At 34.7% G+C, this 5,999-nt stretch overlaps 1 pseudogene; it reads right to left on the bottom strand.

Annotated features, from left to right (window-relative positions):
* Window positions 1-4,873: 4,873 nt before the first annotated feature.
* Window positions 4,874-5,795, bottom strand: LOC149266633 (uncharacterized; annotated as a pseudogene).
* Window positions 5,796-5,999: the final 204 nt, after the last annotated feature.

Below are 5,999 nucleotides of genomic sequence, written 5' to 3'. Positions count from 1 at the left end.
GTCTACTTAGGTGAATGTAATGAAGCTTGGGGGGCATGCACCTAGAATCGAGTCATCATGCTGGGGGCATGTAAACCAATCTCAAGCATAGTTTTTCATTTCAAGCTTGTGTAAAAATGAAACTTAACCCAAGCATAGTTCCCTATGGTTCAAGCTTGTGTAAAAATGAACCCATCTCCATTTAAACCCTCGTTATTTCCATTCTATCAGCCTCTTTCATCAGATGAGCCTTGGTTTTTCTCCTTCCATCATCACTATCTGCTTGGCCAACCATACGCTTTCACTTAGTTTTTTTACCATTTTTGAGGAATAGTTGCAATGAGTGGTCTTATTAGCTCGCCTCTTCACATAAATCAACATGTTTTGAGAATTTCCAACATCACCAAAACTAGTTGCTATCCTAGACACCACTCGTTCCTCTAAGTGGAGTCCTATATAAGCTCTTTTTAGACTCTTGAAACATGAAAAGATCATCGAGTATTTTCCTTTTGACTTGTTAAAAGAAAATAAAAACAGGGGGTCTACTTTCAAGCTCTTTTCCGACTCTTTAAACATGAAAATATTGTTGAGCGCTTGTCCTTTTCAACTCGTAAATGGATTGGAAATGACATCTACTCAGTAGAAGTTTAACCCTTTTCTGGACTAAGGTAGATTACTTATGAAAAAGGAATATGTTGATCGAACATGGTCAATAGGTTCTCTCTTGTATTATTTTATGCTTTTTCGGACTTGAGAGTCAAATTTACGAAAAAGACTATGGAGTTTTCTTTTTGTCCATTTTAAAACTCTCTACACATGAAAAGGACCGTGTTCTCATTGTCATTAAACTTGTTAAAAAATAAAATAGTGACAAACTTGTCAATCATGACAAGACCGAGTTTCACCTTCGCTAGACTTGTTAAAACATCACATAACGATGGATTCACCGAAGGGTGGAATTATACTACAAGCATATGTTATCCTCCTCAATCTTGTTAAAAAACAAAGAGGTACTGGTCAGCAATGACTGGGGAAAATGGGAAAATGGATAAATCACTTTATGGTATCAAGTTGCTTTTGATCATGACACTTTCAATCCATCTCTATGACTATTTGGGTTGGGTTATCTACTTGATGGTTATCATACCTATGGTCTATCACACCATCCATCACTTTGGTTTTGGGTCAATGTTTCCAATTCATTCAGTGTCTTCGACATGTTCAAGAGAAGTCACTTAGTAAACTTCATCCTTTGCAATACTGATAAACCTTCATTTTCACAACCACAATTCCTGAACCTTGTGTCGTCAATCAAATTTTGTCTTCAAAATCATTACACTCATCTTTTGTTGTTAATAGGGGATACATCAAGGACCTCTTGTGACGAGTCACTTCTTGTCGGCATCAACACATTATCCAAGAAATTGACTTAGAAACACCCTTCCAGTACCTTGAGGCTTGCATACATCAATGGCAAGTTTCTCGCTTCTGGCTATAGGTTGACATCACTGGCCTTCGACTGAAAGACTTTGTATGGTGTTCGACATCAAAACATATACTCACACCATGCAAAATGTACTACAATACCTTGAGAATCATTATCATTATTTGTGATCTCTCTCGCATCTGCTAACAACTTACATCATTGAGCGTTAATCAGATGGTGTCTTCCCATGTTCGACTTCAGATCATAAATTCACATGGTTAGACTCATACTTGAGCGAAAATTGGATGAGATAGAAGACCCCGGATCTAGTTTCATCCAATTGGGTTGCGATTTCGAGAGAGTACTAAATCATCTGTACAATGGATTTACACTGATGGTCATCCCATCATGGGTCTATATCTGTAGAGGACTATCTATGTACATGTACTGAAATTTTATATGCTGAGTATGGGTATGCCTTCCCTCAATAATTCATGAAAAAATTCCAAAATATCATGATGTTATGTATTGTAATCGATGCAAGTCACCATCTGCTTCAGTTCCTCTTCGTCACATCGTAAAGCATATCACTCGACATTATGATTTTCGACTTCATGCTTTAGTGGGCAATTGTTACAGGTCTATTTGGGCACATCCCTCCCGACATACAGATCAGTACTATTAGGGCTCATCAAACCCTAATTCAGTTGTTACATGCCCTAGACAAGTCAACTCATTGAATGCCTCCTTCTATGAAAGTTTCCTGGCCTGAAGACCTCTTGAAATGCCTCCTTGGGAAACCAGCACAACCTTGGTTAGGGGTAACTGTGCTGCAATGTAGGCAACCCCACTATGGCCTGTGCTGTAGTGCACTTAGGCCCTCTTTAGCCTGCACTGGGCGAGATTGAGCAAAATTCACATTGGATTATGGGAATATTCTCTAATTCTAGAGCATTCTAGAAGGATGCCCAACTCTTATCTCATCCTATGAGGTCAACTTTGGATAGGCTATGGATCAACTAACCTCTTATCCTCTCATCCCTTCTCCATGGAAACTAAATCCAATTTTGGAAGGCCATTCAATCCCAATTTATTACAAAACCACCTCCATTTCCTATAAATTTAGCACTCATCATAGTGATCAAGGGGCTAGAATCTGAAGTTTGTAAGGAAATTATGTTGGTTTGAGGATTGAGTTTATGTTAAGCAATTTTATGCTGCTAGAGTGTTGAGATTTTGATGTGGTGAGGGTTGAACTGAAGCTGGAAGAGTAGCACAGAATCAAATTGTATTGGGTGATATTCTTTCTGCTACATTAATAAAGAGCTTATTCCTTTTCTCATATGATTTTTCATATATGTGATCATTATGTGTTTCAATGTATTTGATTCCATTGTTTTATAGTTGATAGTTCATGTATGCTTTAATCATTTCTTGTTTCTGTTTCTCTTGATGCAGGTAACTTTTGAGTGGTTAGTTAAAGTGGGAGTGATGGGAGTGATTCAAAAGAGATTTAGGAAGTGAAAGGCAATAAGTAAGTTCCTCTATCTCATCTATCTTCTATAAGAAAAGGCTAAACTACTTTTATTTTGTTGTTGTAGGTGTAGTCACCCACCCAGGGAAGATGTGTTTATCCATAGATGCAAATTACGTGTAACACACATATGATATGGAAACACTAGTTAAGAGTTGACACATATGATATGGAAACAGAAGTTAAGAGTTAACACATATGATATGGAAACACTAGTCACACTTATGAATCAATGCACTTGTTCGAGCTAAGATATTAGTACAATGAATACTAGTAATCTTCATCTACATGGGTTTAGTTCTAGTACAGTAACTATTACAAGATTCTTAGTACTAATACGATGATTAACCTTATCGAACTCATATTTATAAGTGAAACAATACTACAAACCTCACTTCACTTGTTTCCATTAGATTGGTTGCCATTGTAACTCAACTTCTTAAGCATACTATGATTACTATACTAGCTTAATCTGATGTCGATTCATTACTGGTTTCGTGTTATCTATGGAGTTATAAGAGTGTAACTATTAATAATACTTACATAACCATTCTACTTAGTAAGATACTAGCTCTCATCAATACCACATGTTCCATCATTGCAATACTATACATATGCTTATGAATCATTATTTCTATTAGCTCATAGTAAGAGTGTAGTTATGGATAATACATGATAGCTAAACTAGTACTATGTCCATTACTATTAACAATTATAATCACTAGTCTATAAGCATATATAAATGGGTGTACTATTATGATTGAACATAATGGTTGCAATAAGCTGTAACACCATGTTGTTTATTGCATACAAGTAATGCTTGAACTATCACCTTTGGTTAAACTAACACTTAGACTGTATTCATACTGGTTCAATCAACAAAGTAAGTAGTTATACTGATACAACAAGATAAGGTGTGATTTATTACCATTATATAAAGAGATTAGTAGCTTCTGTAATCATAACTCGTTACATGGTTAGCTCTCTCTCTCTCTCTCTCTATATATATATATATATATATATATATATATATATATATATAGATAGATAGATAGATAGATATCACCATAAAACAGAGTTACTAGAGTTATTGGAATTGAACCAAACTATCACTATAAGCTAAGTTGAACCAATACATTGGAATACGTTAGTTTATTAATACAAGTAAGCTTATAGATATTTACATATTCAACAAGATTAAGCACAGTTCTAATGAAGTAACATGAGTTGGGACAATTGTACTCATAAATATTGTACAAGGATAACACATCGTATCCACCAACTTTGTACATAGTATGTTGTTTAGACTAAAGCTTTTACCTATTCTTATCAGTGTTTCCACAGGAGGTGATGATGGCGCTTCAGTAGGGTTGCTAAGATAAAATTGATATGACAGAGGTGGTTGAACTTTCACATCAACTATCCCAAAAATAATTGAACATCTTAAACTCAGAAGAATTAGATATGTATTAAGGTGTTTTTCCATGAAAGTCATTTTCCCAATGTCCAAAAGAAGAGTTAACTGAAACATGAATTGTAGCAATTTGTTAAACATGAACAAAATTAGTTATTTTATCATTGTTTTTCAGTTGGAAGAATGTGAAAGTTTCAAAACAATTAACTTTGTTGGGAATAAGCATCATATCACTAAATATTTGATTTATTTGAAGTGTTAAATTTTTTGTCCCCAAAAATTATAGGAACACATTTACAAGTCAATTGATATAGTAACAAACAAAGGGAGTAAGGGAGGATTCCCCATATAGGAAGAAGAATAAATTGTTGTAAATGTAAAGGTCATATAGTTTTCTAGTAGCACCATAGATATATCTATGAAATAGAACTCGCCAGACTTCATCACTCTCCAATAAAATATGACATAAGCTCTCACAGATTAAGCCTTAGATAGAGATTTTTCTTTCATTTTTTGAGTATCAACTACAGAGATGAACAGTACATGCCACAACTTGAGCCCAAAATTTCAATCGTTCCTTCACTTGTTGGGGATGGTCTCCTGGGCTATAGATTTTCCAATTGGAAATAGGAGATTGTGCATAGCACTAATTGTTTGGATTATCCCTGTTATCAAGAGTAGACACAAGACAATATTTCTCATGGTGGTCATCTTGAAACTATTGGCTGATTGCATAACACAACTCCAAGGCTATAAAGCTATTGAGAGCTCAGACATTTATTCATAATTAAAACTGAATCCCATATCTAGACACCCATTCAACTCATCTAAGTCCATGTTTTTAAGCTTCCTAACTCAGGGAGTACTAGAAGTATGTCTGAAAGTTGAATAAGGAGAATCAACTTTGGCCTCTTTTCTGACTGAGTCAGAAGTTGTCTTAGAGGATTGAAAATCACTGAAATAATTATAATCACAAGAAAATTCCTATAATAGAGATTTATCTCTTTTCCTTTCCCAATATTTCTCATGCTAATATTCTCTACTAGAACTATATAGGATTCTTCTACTTCTACGTTTCTTACATTATCTAAAATATCTGCACTGATTTGCATCTCCATAAACTATGTTAACTGGCTTGCTGAGAAGCTTACTTAAATCAGAGAGTGGGGACTTCTTCTTGTACCCTGAGATATTAGATGCCAAAATTCCTCATTAGACGAGTCTTTCTTTTTACTTCACCTTATGAGACTATCACACAATATTACAATCCACTCACTTCAATCCCTGAATTCTTGATGCAAAAATTCAATTCTCTGTACAATGGAAAATATTTAATTTTGTAGTAATCTAAATTATCCCAAAGATATATATAGTCCCCAATCTTCTAGAACATGGAGTACAAGGCCTCAAAACCTCAAACCCCACTCACTCCATTCTTCCATCATTAATTTACCTTTTGAACAAAAAATTGATAGACACGTTTGTTGAGAATAATCTGTGATTACTTTCATCCTGAGAGTGACAATAGAATGCTATAATTGAATGAATTCAAGTATCCAATAGAATTTTTTGTATCGCGTTCATGCCTATTAAATTTTGATGATTTGATATGGTCATTTTAAAATTCCTAGTTTAAAGGATTTGTG

Source organism: Pinus tabuliformis, chromosome 6 (assembly GCF_031772625.1).
Source record: "Pinus tabuliformis cultivar Carrire ecotype Pingquan chromosome 6, CPIR1, whole genome shotgun sequence".
Taxonomy (NCBI): Eukaryota; Viridiplantae; Streptophyta; class Pinopsida; order Pinales; family Pinaceae; genus Pinus; species Pinus tabuliformis.
The sequence above is the reverse complement of the archived record's forward strand: the minus strand, read 5'-3'. Positions and strand labels throughout refer to the sequence as shown.